The sequence below is a fragment of the Pelophylax lessonae genome (assembly GCF_965119305.1).
Source record: "Pelophylax lessonae genome assembly, chromosome: 11".
In the NCBI taxonomy this organism is placed as follows: Eukaryota; Metazoa; Chordata; class Amphibia; order Anura; family Ranidae; genus Pelophylax; species Pelophylax lessonae.
The window spans coordinates 52,871,130-52,886,377 of NC_138778.1; the positions used below are offsets into that span (position 1 = coordinate 52,871,130).

Consider the following 15,248-nt stretch of genomic DNA (forward strand, 5'->3'; position numbering starts at 1 on the left):
CCAAAACGAAAAAAAAAAAAATAGTTTTGCCTTTAGTTGTACTTTAAGGCTGTCCATACTCTAAACAATCTGGTTGTACAATCTTCTTTAGACCTTCCATTAACTATGAAGTGCAATGGCCTGTCTGATTTGATACTAATTGAATGGATTGATAAAGCTTGCCTTCGGTGAGTCATGTATATTATCACCGTCACTACATTATACCCTAAAATACCCTAGGTCTCCCTAGCTTGTATACTTACATGCCTTAACATACATGAAAAGATAGAGATTTACCGTACTTATTATCTACATAGGATTTGTACACTGTGTTGGCTTTAAGCCATTTACATTAATGTAAATTTGTGCTTGACTGGTTATTTTGTGGTTTAATGATTCATTATATATGTATATACACTGCTCAAAAAAATTATGGGTCCTTAACCCATCAGCAGGACCGGTAAAATGGGTCCTGAACCCATCAGCAGGACCGGTATCTGTTCCTTTGTGCAAGAACCCATCAGCAGGCCACTGGTGTGAATTTCTCTGACAAACAATCAGAAACAGACTTCATGAGGGTGGCCTGAGGGCCAGACATCCTCTAGTGGGCCCTGTTATCACTGCCCGGCACTGTGGAGCTCGATTGGCATTTGCCATTGAACACCAGAATTGGCAGGTCCGCCACTGGCGCCCTGTGCTTTTCGCAGATGAGAGCAGGTTCACCCTGAGCACATGTGACAGACATGAAAGGGTCTGGAGAAGGCATGGAGAACATTATGCTGCCTGTAAAATCATTCAGCATGACCAGTTGGGTGGTGGGTCAGTGATGGTCTGGGGAGGCATATCCATGGAGGGATGCACAGACCTCTACAGGCTAGACAATGGCACCCTGACTGCCATTAGGTATCGGGATGAAATCCTTGGACCCATTGTCAGATCCTACACTGCTGCAGTGGGTCCTGGGTTCCTCTTAGTGTACGACAATGCCCAGCCTCATGTAGTGAGAGTATGCAGCCAGTTCCTGGAGGATGAAGGAATTGATACCAATGAATGACCCCCATGCTCGTCTGACCTAAATCCAATAGAACACCTCTGGGTCATTATGTTTCTGTCCATCCGACACCGCCAGGTTGCACCTCAATCTGTTCAGGAGCTCAGGGATGCTCTAGTCCAGATCTGGGAGGAAATACCCCAGGACACCATCCGTCGTCTCATCAGGAGTACCATTCTGAGTTGCTGCAATGAAATTTCAGCAAAATGAACTAGCCTGTTGCATCATTTTTTCACTTTGATTTTCGGGGTATCATTGTATTTGAAAACTTTGAGTAATTAAAGTTAGTTCCTTTTCTCTCTCCCTTCCTTATCCCCCCCCCCCCCATTTTCCTTTAGCTACCCTTCATTTCTCCCCCCCCTTTTTCCTACCCCCTCCCATTTTATTTTCTTTCTTACTTCCCAGTTCTTTCTTGGATGTCCCTTTTCTTTTTTTCTTTATTTCCCCTTGTCCTTTCCCTGGCTTCTTTTTGCTCCCCCCTTCTCATCCTTTATTGTTCCTTCCCTTCAACCCAACCTTCTTCCTCCCTCCTAATTTCCTCCTTCCTTGCTTTTTTTTTTTTTCATCCTTCCTCCTAAATTTATAGTTCCATACTATAGAGAGATAATCTTAGGAACTATGTGGAATACCAATTATTTATTTTGCATGATTTATAGAAACGCGCACTTGTGATTGCCCCCCGTGTCAGCCGTGGGGGGAGTACCCTCAGGTGCCCCTGCCGTTGCTGTTATCACGGGCTGCCGGTTATCTTGGGTAAGCAGTATAATGACCAAAAAATACCCTCTTTTTACTTCTTGTGTATTTTTTGTTAAATGTCCAATTCTAAATAAGCTTGTTACCAGGATTCATTGTTCAGGGGAGCCCCATCCAAAGAGGCATTACAGATAAACTGCAGCCCCTGGACTAGCTGGTCCACCAGCTCAGCAAAGGCAGGGGGGAACTGTTCTCCCTCCAGGTCACAGAGTTAAAGCTTAGCCCACTCAGTCAGAATTTGTGACACCATAGCAATGGTGAATACTGGCCTCAGTGCCGAACCAGCCAGAGTGTACATCTTGCAGGCCACAGCCTTCTGTCACCCGGATCCTCAAAGGCCAGAAACTTGTCAACCGGAATCATGGTTGCCCTGTTCAATGTGGAAATCAGAGGGTCCACCATTGGTGGACAACTCCACTTCTTAAAAAGGGATTCCTCATAGGGGTAACACCTAGTAAAGCGCTTAGGGACCCCAAGGGGACGCTTTAGTCATCCCCACTCTTTAGCGACAATTCTGTCAAAATAGGCGAGGAAAGGAAACACCTTTGCCACTCTGGATGGCTTGTGAGTGCCAAAGGGAAGCTGCACCTCCGTTGCAGCTGTGTCCTCCATCTTCAAGTTCTCACGCACAGATACAATCAGTGCTTCCACCAGCACCTTTTTGTGCGCGGTTGCAGACGTGGAGGAATCATCCTGACTATCAGAGGATTCCTGGCGCTTGGTTGCAGACCCAGCAGGGTGACCCACGTCCACTAGCGGCCGAATCAGATTCAGGATCTGATGAGACAGATGAGGCAGGGGAAGGCAGGGGGTGCTTTTTGCTAGCCTGTTGTCTGAAAGCCACCTCCACCTGGGACACAAAAGACTCCAGGACAATTACAAAACAATTACAACATTTTCATATATTGAATCAAGATATAAACTTATGATTATGATATGGCTGCCTCCAGTAAAAGCTCAACACGTTTAGTGCGCTAAACTCAGTTCCTCGGGAGCAGATGCAGGACATAAATAAATCAGCTCATGGTTCAAGATGGTGCTGAAAGTAGAGAATAGCTGAGAAAGTGTCTATCCCAGGAGCTGTGGGAGCATGACTAGCGGAAATCCAAGGTAAACACAACACACCCCAGACAGAGATAGGGCCCAATATGTTGTAAATAATGCATGAAGCAGCTTCGAACATTGTCTGTAAAGGAAATAAGTAGTATATGAATTTAAATGTTGCTGCTTGCATATACGTATGAGACCTAGGAAGCCTAATTAGACCAAAAGAAGAAAAGAGAACAAGTATGGAAGAGGATTAAACCAACGGACCAACAACCAAGAAAACAGAAAGTGATATGGTGTAGGGAGTGAATAGGTTTGGAAGAGTATGTTTCTTTTCTGTAATGTGCCCATGTCCAACTTTGTCATTCCTGAATAAATAAATATGCCATTGTACAATATTGTTTTATCAGCTGTATGCCACCTGCCTCACTCAAAGTCCCAACCTCTTCCTTTTTTATTCAGTTACAGGGATGGAGACGCATGATCTGGTTGTATCATGTGTTTCATCTAAAGTCCCAAACCCCCCTTTCGTATTACAGTACATAAATTTATTTTTTGCACATTTGCCAGTTAAAGTAGCGCAGTGCTAAATAGCAAAAATTGTCTGGTTGTGAAGGGGTTAAAACTTTTAAGAGGTCAAGTGGTTAAATAAAAAGTCTCCCAAGACGTGCTAATATTAAAGAACTAGCTTGAGCTGCAATGCTCACCTTCAATCCAGAGCTTCCCCCTGCGGTAATTCCTTTTACCACATGATGTGCTCCCTCTTCTGGGTTGAATGATATCAGGCGTCTTTCAACGTAAAAGACCAAGGATTTCTTGTAAGCGGAGTGTCATGGACCCTTCCCCTGAGGGGGTATCACTATGGAGTAGGGATCGACCGATTATCGGCAAAGCCGATATATCAAGGGCCAATATGCACTTTCCCCGATATATTGGAATCGGCCACCAAGGTGACCGATATTTCGGAAAGTGCTTGTACCGGAGTGATGCCTGCAGCTAGAGGCATCACCCCGGTATGGGGGTCCATAGCCGACGGTGGGCTGTCTTGTAATGACAACCGATGAGGCTGAGAAGACCCTCGGCTGTCATTACAAGGAGCGGGGGGGGGCGTCGCCCCTCTTCCGCGGCACGGTGCGGCTCGTCCGGGTCTCCCGTCCCACTGCGTTTTGAATGGTTTTAAGTGCAGAGGAAGGTTGACCCCAGATCCCTCCACAAGAGTACCTGTCAAGTGATAAATATGTATTAAAATATCGGCCAATATCGATATGCAATGGCCAAAATATCGGTATCGATCACTACTATGGAACCCTTCACATGACCATTCTGAAGACACCTGTATTTGGCAGCTGGGGGCTGGTGGGCTCCTTTCTCTTGCAGCATCCTATGGAGCCACCCTTGCTTGCAGGGACTAGAGTTGTTTCTCCCTCCACTGTGTGCATCAATAGAAACACACAGCCCCTAAGCCTAGGAAGATAAAGCACTCACCCTGCTCGTACTTCCTCCTCCAAGTTGAACTGGCTGGAGACTGCACTGTCCACTGTTAACTCTTTCCTGTGAAGAACGGAAGTTCAGGACAGCAGCACTAAGAAACCAGGATCCAGCTGCACTGAAAATTGTAAACTGTAAGGTGCTGGAGTAAGAATTTTATTAGTTAACTGGGGAAAGTTCAATGTATCATGCTCAGCAACACTGAGACCCTATTCACACCTCAGCACTTTGTAGCTTAGCTCCAAAACACTGGAGGAGAAAAAAAAATGATTCTCTATGGAGTTGGTCCAAATCTCCACTGCAAGTTATCTGAAGGTCAAAAAAGTTCTGGAGCTTTTATTGTATCTCAAATTGGGTAGATTGGTTTGTTTTTAAAGTGTGTTTTGTTCCATAGAAATGCATTGAAATGCTTGATGCGCGTTACTGAGCATTTCTCTGCTCAAATGCAATAGTTACAAATAAATAATAATAAGAAAATACATTAATAAAATAACCCTAACCCCCAACCCCTTAGGCCCCATTCACACGTGTGTGACTTTGGACCCAAAATGTGCATGACAAGTCACACCCCATGTTTCCCAATCTGTACTGTTCATATCTGTGCAACTTGTGTTCCTGCCCTACTTTGGTCCGACTTTAATGCGACACGAGGGCCATAAACTTCAACATAAACCCTAAAAAGTCACAAAAAAGTCACACCTGCATGATATACAGGCAACTTTTGTGTAACTCCTAACCCTTTCCCAGCCCATCCCTTCTGCAGAGAGGCCCCTCTTGAGCAAATTGTCCATCCATCTCTGTTCCTGGTGTCCCTTCTGCAAACAGAAATGAGCGCTAACCCTATCCATAACCCTAACCTAGCCAGGACCCTAACCTAACCCTAGCTATGAAACTAACCTCATCCTAGCCATAGCCCTAACCTAACCCCAGCCATGACCCTATACTAGCCCTAGCCATAACCCTAACCTAACCCTAGCCATAACCTTGACCTAATCATAACCCTAACCTAACCCTAGCCATAGCCCTAACCTAACCCCAGCCATGACCCTATACTAGCCCTAGCCATAACCCTAACCTAACCCTAGCCATAACCTTGACCTAATCATAACCCTAACCTAACCCTAGCCATAGCCCTAACCTAACCCCAGCCATGACCCTATACTAGCCCTAGCCATAACCCTAACCTAACCCTAGCCATAACCTTGACCTATCATAACCCTAACCTTACCCTAGCCATGACCCTATACTAGCCCTAGCCATGACCCTAAACTAACCCTAACCTAGTCATGACCCTAACCTAACCCTAGCCATAACCCTAATCTAACTCTAGCCATGACCCTAACCATAACCCTTACCTAGCTATGACTCTAACCCAACCCTAGTCATAACCCTAACCCAACCCTAGCCATAACCCTTACTTAACCCAACCCTAGCCATGACCCTAACCTAACCCAACCTTAGCCATAACCCTAATACTTGCCCTAACCCTAGCCATAATCACTGCGGCAAGAAAAGGATCTGTGTTACACCGTGTATGTTATCATTAGTCAAAGCCAAAGTCACATCAAGTCGCACTGTAAATCGCACAATTTTGAAGTCGCACAAGTGTGAATAGAGTCTAAAAATTTGAATAGTTTACTAGGGAAAGTTGATTGGATCATACTCAGTATATTAATCTAAAAACACTGAGCCCGGTTCACACCTCAGCACTTTGTAGCTTGAAGCTCCAAAACGCTGAAGGAGAAAATAAATAAATTATTCTCTATGAAGATGGTTCACATCTCCACTACAAATTCCTTGAAGCCAAACGTCTGAAGTTTAAGAAAGCTCTGGAGCTTTTTTGTAGCTTGAACTGGGCAGATTGCTATGTTTTTAAAGCGTCTTTTGTTCCACAGAAATGCATGGAAATGTTTGAATTGTGCATTTTTGAATGCTTTAGCGCGTTTTGTTGCACGTTTCAGCATTTTTCTGCTCAAATGCAGGAATTTAAAAAAATGAATAATACTACTTGCCGACCGCCTAACTGGAAATGTATGTCATGATTTTGATGTTATATACAGTTGTTATGGCAGCAACTAGCTGCCGCAACTCCGGTGTCATTTTTTTCCCTTAGGCGGTCGGCTTTCAGATAAATGTAATCCCAGCGGCAGATTTGCAGCAAGATCACTCTTATAGGTGGAGAAGTGTCAAATTTATTTTTTATTTTGCTTTTAAGGGTAAATGAGAGATCTGGGGGACTTTTTGTCCCCAGATCTCTCAATAAAGAGAGATTTAAAGCTCCCCATCCCTTTGCGCTCACACACAGAAGCAAACGCAAACACCTGCATATGTAAAAGGTGTTCAAACTACACATGTGAGGTATCACTGCGATTGTTGGGAGCAAGAGGAATGATTCTCGCACTAAACCTCCTCTGTAACTCTAAACACGTAACCTGTATAAAAAATGTCAGCATTGCCTATGGAAATTTTAAAGAACTGTAGTTCGTTGCCATTGCACGAGTGTGCGCAATTTTAAAGCATGACATGTTAGGTATCTATTTACTTGGCATAACATCCGTGAGGACAGCGAATGACGAAACTAGTAGGGCGGGACTAGGACGCTGGACACTACTGCGCATGCTTGACTCGTGCTCGTGGCTCTGATAGTGACAGCCGGAGGCGAAGAGCAGATTGTAACATACACGCTTGAATCCTTAGTGTCGGAAAGACACTTGATAAATGTGAGTTTTATTTACTTTTAATAAACAAGTGAGTTTTTTTTTTTATGGAATTACGCTATGTGGACTCATCTTTCTTCCCAAAACATGGTACATCCTTATTTACTCCACTGAGAGTGCCTGTATGGCGGGGACAACAGATAGTGGATTGTGGACCGACATGGATTATATAAAAAAGGCGCACTAGCTGGTTTATAACTTTACCAGCCTCTCCATCTGGTGAATCAGTTTGGGAAGATTGGTGGAAGGAGCACACAGGGTGTTTTGGCAGAAGATTTGTTGCACTGAATTTATGCACTTTGTTGGATTCCTTTTGGGACTTTCAGGAATATTAAAGCGGTAGTATACCTCTTTTTTTGACTTTTAACTACAGGTAAGCCTATAATAAGGCTTACCTGTAGGTACAATTAACCACTTTACCTCCGCTCACATGGAGGCTACTGCGGCAAAGTGCCGCGATCCCGTCCAGCGACGTAGACCTACGTCGCTGGACTCCGCCCCTTGTGGGCGGCGCTCGCGCGCCGCCGGAGGCTCGCTCCCGCTGTGTTCATTCACAGCGGGAGTCGGGCCAGCGGAGGAGCAGCGGCGATTGCCGCTGCTCTGCCCCGATCGTCGGGGATCGAGTCTGGAGATCCGCCCGCTGTGTGTAAACACAGCGGGCGGATCTCCATAGTGACAGGGACTGACAGATCGGAGTGTTCAGCATAGCTGGACATCCGATCTGTCCTTCTGTCACACAGTCACCTCCCCCCCCCCACACGTCAGTAAGCACCAGGCATACATTAACCCCTCCCTCTCCAATAAAATTAACCCCTTCCCTGCCAGTGTCATTTTTACACTAACAGTGCATATATATAGCACTGATTACTGTAGAAATGTCACTGGTACCCCCAAAAGTGTCAAAAATGTCAGTCAAGGGTCCGATCTGTCCGCCGCAATGTCGCAGTCCCGCAAAAAAAAATCGCAGATCACCGCCATTACGCGTTAAATAAAAAACACCAAAAATGACAGAAATCTTTCCCTTAGTTAGTAAACGCAATAACTTTTGCGCAAACCAATCAAAATACGCTTATTGCGATTTTTTTTACTAAACATAGGTAGCAGAAAACAAATTGGCCAAAAATTTAAAAAAAAATTTATTTTTAAATTTTTTTGGGGGGGAATTTCATATAAAAAAATGTGAAAAATATTGTTATTTTTTCAAAATAAATGCTCTTTTTTTGTTTATAGCGCAAAAAGTAAAAATCGCACAGGTGATCAAATACCACCAAAAGAAAGCTCTGTTTGTGGGAAAAAACGGACGTAAATTTCGTTTGGGTACGGCGTCGCACGACCGCGCAATTGTCAGTTAAAGTCGCACAGCGCCGAATCGCAAAAAGTGGCCTGGACGGAAGACAGCAAAATCCTCCGGTGGTAAAGTGGTTAATATCTCCTAAACCTGCACTGTTTAGGAGATATTACCACTGCATGCAGCCGCTGACGAGTGCGGCGCATGCGCTCTGAAGGTCCGGCGGACCTTCAGAGTTCCTTGCCGGGAATTGCCGGAAAATGACTCCCGCGCGCCGGAGCAGTGGAACCCAGAAGAGATTCCGTGGGATCATGTCCGCTCCCACAGCGGTTTCCGGGGGTCCGTGTCGGGGCTTCATTCTAAGGTAAGTAATTCATAATGAGCTAGTATGCGATGCATACTAGCTCATTATTCCTTTGTCTTGCAGGGTTTTTTTTTTGTAATTCGAGTTTACTACCGCTTTAAAGACATTGTTTATGAACTTTTGAATTTCTCAGCACTTATTTCTTTCACAGAATTTTTCCACTAATATCAATTCTTTGTTTTTTTATATATGATTTTTTCCCATTTTTTTATCATATTTTTTCACAATTTATTAGAAACTTTGATAACTATAATCATTCATTAAGATTATTGCACTTTTTGGTTGGAGATAATAGGATATTGCACTGATTTTAAGCTTGTTGATTCATTTTGATGCTGCAAACTCCTAATTAGCAGCAACTACACATCATACATAGAATTTCCCCAATAACAGCTTAGAGCCACTGATTGCTTTTGGTGCCAGATCCTTTTTTTGTAGAACATCACCTTTCACATTTAGATATAAATTGGGGTAACTATTGTTTTTTTTTTTTTTTTTAAATTCATTAACCACTTGCCGACCGCTTGCCGCAGTTTTACTGCCGCAGGCTGGCTCGGCGTATCGACATTGGGGTACATTGGTTTGTGGGAGCAATGCCGAGGCTTGTGAACGAAACCACGTAGTACTACGTGATTTTGCGCAGCCAAGATGCCCTGCCACATACTATGGTGGGCGGTCTGCAAGAGGTTAAAGCAGTTTTTGAGTCAAGTGTCCTCAAAAAAAGCGCATGCTAACGCCTAAAAACCGCTCAGAATTTTTTGGGGTAGTTTTCAAGCACCTCAGTGTTGCATAATAGGTGAGGTTGAATAAAGACAATAGTCCATCCAGTTGAACCTGTGTAGGTGTGTGTGGCCGTAATCATCTCACATAGCCCTGAATGTTCTGATCCTTGAGATGTACGTCTAAGGGCTCTTTCACACGGGCGGTCCGATCAGATCCGCCTGTCAGTTTTTTAGACGGATCTGATCGGATGCCCCATTCAGCAGCGGATGTCAGCGGTGACATGTCCGCTGACACCTGCATCGGATCCTGTCCGTGAAATCCGGACGGATGGAAACCCTATTTTCCATCCGTCCTGGGGATCGGATCAGATGAGAGCGGACAGGCGGTCCGCTCTCATCCGATTCCCCATAGAGAGCAGCGGGGGCTGTGACACCTCCCTCTCCGCACTGCAAGCGGAGACGGAGCTGTCATCCGCCGACTCTTAGGGCTCTTTCACACGGTCCGCCTCCGTAGGCGGATCCGTGCTGCTCAGCGGGGATCGTTCCGCGATCCCCGCTGAGCAGCACGGATCCGCCTACGGAGGCAGACCGTGTGAAAGAGCCCTAAGAGTCTTTTGAAAGCCACCATACTACCCACAGAAACCACCTCTTGTGGTAGAGAATTCCACAATCTTGTAGCCCTAACAGTAAAGAACCCCCCACGTTGCCTGAGGTTAAAACGTTTCTCCTCTAATCGCAATGTATGCCCTTGAGTCCTCATGCACTCTCTACGACTGAATAGCTTTTTTTTCTATGTCGAGATCACCATTGAGATATTTATAAATTGCTATCATGTCCCCTCTCAGGCGTCTCTTCTCCAGGGAGAATAAATCAAGCGATTGCAGACGCTCTTCATAATCAAGGTCCTCCAATCCCCTAATCAGTTTAGTTGCCCTTCTCTGGACTCTCTCCAGCTCCAACACATCCCTCCTGAGGACTGGCAACCAGAACTGGACAGAATATTCCAGATGTGGTCGGATCAGAGTGTGAAAGGGCCCTTATAAAATAAATAAAAATAACCCCAACCCCTAAGTGCCCGTTCACATACGAGCGACGCTACTTCCTCGGAGCGGCCGCCACGGACTTCATAACATTGAAGTCTATGGCGGTCGCCTCCTGGTCGCCCCAAAGAAGCTCCGGACCCTTTTTCTAGGTCGGAGCGACTTGTGTCGCTCCTATTAGAACGGGTCCGCAGCTTTCCTATGGGAGGCGACCTACGGCGAACTGTGAGGCGACCAGGTCGCCTTAGTGTGAACGGGGACTAAGCTTAACATACAATAAATAATACATAAAAAATAATACATAAAATAAATTAAACCCTGACCATAACATTTACCCCCTAAAAAAAAAAAAAGGTAAAATAATAAAATAAATAAAAGTGGATCAAAAGCTGAAAATCATAGCAAAAAAGGATGAGAAATTATTTCTTTCTTTACTGGCTAATAAAAATAATGCCAAAGCTCAAACTTGGTGTACAAAAACGCCCATACAATGCCTTAAAAAAAACTCTCAAAAATGCGACTCTGGGGTATAAATGCAGCCTGAGGGTTTAGCACTCTGCACAGGATTTCCCCCCTCAGAGCAGCTAAGGTTAGCCTGGTGAACACAGCCCTCCTCGTATTGTTGTACAGTGTGGGCTCAGTGTGAGGTGAGTGGAGAGGGATGACATGGCTCTGTGCTCACGCCGTGACTCAGCACACTCCTCACCACCAGCAAGGAAGGAAGAAAGGCGCGCCAAAGCCCGGGTCACATGACCTCCCCCTCCCCGCAGACGACAACCCCTAAACCCCGCCCCCGTGCGCGCGCCTCCAATCTGCCGCGAAAACCTCCTTTGGACCACGCCCCCTCCTCCTCCCTTGCCCGCCGCCTTGCGAAAGCGCGCCCCCGACTCTCAGCCGAGGCTATTTTTTTTTCTTTCTGGCTCGTGAGCGCGCCCCGGCCATGCCGCGCAGTGTTAAAAAGAAGGTGGCGCTGGATGTGATGAAGGGAAGGCGAGGGGAGATTTATCAGTGACCGGGGGGAGAAGGGACGAGAACGGGAGGTGTGCTGGCCGCAGAGAAGACAGAAGACGGTGTCGCCGGCCTGTACAGCGCAGGTAACATCAGCACCACCATGTTTGCTGGCTGCCCATGACGTTGCTATGAGTTTCCATCGCTAGGATTTAGGGGCGGGCCGGGCTCTGCTCTCTGTCGTTGGTTCCCCTCCCCATTCTCTCTGGTGTCCGGTCCGCCGGTGACCGCTCAGTGCGGTGGGGTGTTGGGGGGGGAGGGGGGCTCCAGGGGCTGGCCTCGCGCTGCCAGGTGGTGATGGAGGCGCGGGAGAACCAATCAGGTCAGGCGTGCCCGAGATTGTCAGGGTGGCCGGCCAATAGCTGGAGAAGGGGGCGGGGCTTGTGGCTGGTGTACTGCGTCCATTTAAAGGCGCAGCGCGTGATGCCGGGACACGTTTTCTGATGGGATGGAAGAACATCCGGGGAGGGGGCGCTGTACCCCCATAAATAAGGGGGTGCCTTTCTGGTTGAGATCAGTGTTTGGGAAGATCTGTGGATCCGATCATTTGTATCTGATTCACTGTCAGCCAATGGGGCACCATGTCTGATGCAGTGAAAAGCCTTCTGCTCATTGTGTGTGTGTGTGTGTGTGTGTATATATGTGTGTGTGTGTGTGTGTATATATTATCTATATATATATATAATTATTATTTTTTATATATATATTTTTTTTAAATAATAATCTTCATACTTGCCTGCACTGTCTAATGAATTGCACAGAGCCGCTTCCCCCGATCTTCCTCTTCTAAGGTACCCCACCGACACTCTTGCCTTCCAATTGCACCCTCCTTATAAAGCATTTTACTATGGGGGGCACTCCTGTAGGCTCAATCCCAACAAACCCGGGCTATGTGCATCTATTGACACACACACACAACATGGCTCAGCCCCGCCCCCCTGCTTCCTCCTTCTTTGACAGCAGCAGGAAGCAATGGCGCCCTCTGCTGCCTCCCATGTCTATGCATTGAATTCATACAGCCTCGGTTCACATGAGATGCGGTGCGAATTGGCTGTGAATACCGCATCAAAATTGCAACCCGTTAAAACGTAGTGTATGGTAATGTGGTTGTAAAGGTACAAGGTGTTTTTACCTTTATGCTTCTTTGAGAAGCAGAACCCCCCCCCCCCCCCTAATATTTTGGGCTCATGTACACAGAGGGTAGGTGAAATCCTTTTCTTAACACTGGAAATGGGGTGGATTTGATTTAAATCCTAATTTTTAGAGAGCAACTGTCATCTGACCTGCAGCCGCTCCTCCTCTGACCCACTGTTGACTCACTGACAGTCCAGTTCCCTTTAATGGGACGGCCGGTTGTGTGGCAGTGACACAAGGTGAGTGACGTGGCTGCAGCAGGTGAGTGGATGCCCGCTTACAGGCATGTCACTGCCACATCACCAACCGTCCCATTGAAGTGAACGGGACTGTCGGTGAGTCAACAGCACCCCTTTAAGGGCTGGGAGGCGCCTCATCCGAGGGGGTAAAAGAGGTCGTAAAACCCCTTTACACATACCCAGTGAAGTGACGATCTCCAGGTGATACAGAGATGAAACAAATCCTCCTACATAAGTTGTACCTGTCTGTCTACAGCCTTCTTTCCCCTACATCAGGGGCGGCAAACTCCAATTTAAAGTGGAGTTCCACCCATTTTCGTAACTTTAGATCTATGTAATCCCCTTTAAAACGACTTTTACCAATGGAAACTTTTTTTTTTGCTAGTAAATACCTTAATTTCTGCTTTATTCCTCCTCTCCTCACTTCCGGGTCTGATCGGCGATGACGTCATTCGGCAATTCGCAGTGTGTGCTGGGATGTATTCCATTCCAGAAATCTCGTAGGAGCTGAGCTGTGTGTATTCAGGCCGTGACCTGCCCCGCCTCCTCTCAGTGAGTTGTACTGCATGCATTGTATTCAGGCCATTTTCTGCCCCGCCTCCTCTCAGTGAGGATACAATGCTTTCAGGCCTCGCTCACTGAGAGGAGGCGGGGCGGAGCACGGCCTGAATGCAATGCATGCAGTACAACTCACTGAGAGGAGGCGGGGCAGGTCGCGGCCTGAATACACACAGTACAGCTCAGCTCCTGCGAGATTTCTGGAATGGAATACATCCCAGCACACCCTGTGAATCGCCGAATGACGTCATCGCCGATCGGACCCGGAAGTGAGGAGAGGAGGAATAAAGCAGAAATTAAGGTATTTACTAGCAAAAAAAAAAAAAGGTTTCCATTGGTAAGTCGTTTTAAAGGGGATTACATACATCTATGTAATCCAACCTATTAAAAATGGGTGGAACTCCACTTTAATAGAGGGCCACATCAGCATTACAGGTGTCCTCAAAGGGCTGGTGGTATTTGTAAGGCTACATAAATGTATCCCACAATATTAGAATAGGTGCAAGAAATCAACACCCCCCCCCCCCCAACTGCATTGATGGATGGGTGCGGCCAAATTGCACTACCAGTGGGAGTGTTTTAAAGGGGCAATAAATACTAAGAGTGCGTTCTGTTCAGGGGTGCGCTGTGTACAATGTGCAGGGTTCAGGGGTGCTCTGTGTACAATGTGCAGGGGTGCTCTGTGTACAATGTGCAGGGGTGCTCTGTGTACAATGTGCAGGGGTGCTCTGTGTACAATGTGCAGGGTTCAAAGGTGCATTGTGTACAATGTGCAGGGGTGCGTTGTGTACAATGTGCAGGGTTCAAAGGTGCGTTGTGTACAATGTGCAGGGTTCAGGGGTGCGCTGTGTACAATGTGCAGGGGTGCGCTGTGTACAATGTGCAGGGTTCAGGGCTGTGCTGTGTACAATGTGTTATCTAGATTTGACAGGTACCCACTCCCACTTCAGCTTGGGCTGACTGGGCACGTCACAGGTCACAGAAGATTGCCTGTCCACTCTAGAAGTCTGTGCTAAGTTACAAAATCAGATTTTTGGCATCCCCTGCAACGAAGATGCCATTTTTGGTGTGATACTTTCAAGGGAAATCTTATCTAAAGGAATGCAGACCCTGCTACTTTCCTCATTAGAGCCCTGCAGGCAATTTTGTCTACTAAATTAGCACTATTTTAGTCAACTAAAATACGACTAAAATAATTCAGATGACTAAAATAAAATTTTAGTCAAAAGACTATAAAATTAAATCAAAAATTGACATCAAAATGAACACTACTCTGCTGGCCATTGCTAAATCGGCAACACAATTCCATCCAGAGCCTGTAGTAGTAATAATAATAATAATAATAATAATAATGATAGCACATTAAAGTTTAAACATGTATTGCACCATTGCAGAAGCATAAGTAAGGGGCATCTACTGAGTTGCTGAAAGAGAAAAAAATTCAGAAAAAGGCTTTCCTTATATTTTCTCTCAATATTAATGTTGGTAATCTATTCAGGTATATGTGCAAAGACAGTATAGCCAAAAGAGTTTACAGGTTGTTTTTTATTTTTTTATTTTTTTTTGTATTTTAAAGTTGCACTTCTATTTGTCAGAAATACTATATTATTGTATGTTTCTGAAACTTGGTTTTATTTATAAAGACGTTGTATATCACAATGGTTAAATCTGTGTCTAGTGCATTTTCAAATCTTAATTGGACACAGTGGGAGCCAATCAAAGGGTGCGATGGCCGCTGTCCACCTGCGATCTTTCAGGAGAATGACTGACAGAAAGGCGGTCTGCCCATGCCCTATGTAAACAAGGCAGACCGCCGCTCTGTCAGACAGGAAGAGAGAGATCTTGTGTTCCTACTAATCA

At 45.8% G+C, this 15,248-nt stretch overlaps 2 protein-coding genes across 2 annotated transcripts in view; both read left to right on the plus strand.

Annotated features, from left to right (window-relative positions):
- LOC309566766 (ER degradation-enhancing alpha-mannosidase-like protein 2) overlaps positions 1-15,248 on the plus strand; it is a 242,145-nt gene that overhangs the window by 9,643 nt on the left and 217,254 nt on the right. The window lies entirely within an intron of this gene.
- The window catches only part of PHF20 (PHD finger protein 20), a 137,148-nt gene continuing 133,215 nt past the window's right edge, over positions 11,316-15,248 (plus strand). The window contains exon 1 of the mRNA XM_082272227.1: positions 11,316-11,543. The gene's annotated coding sequence lies outside the window, so the exon portion shown is untranslated. The remainder of the gene's footprint in view (positions 11,544-15,248) is intronic.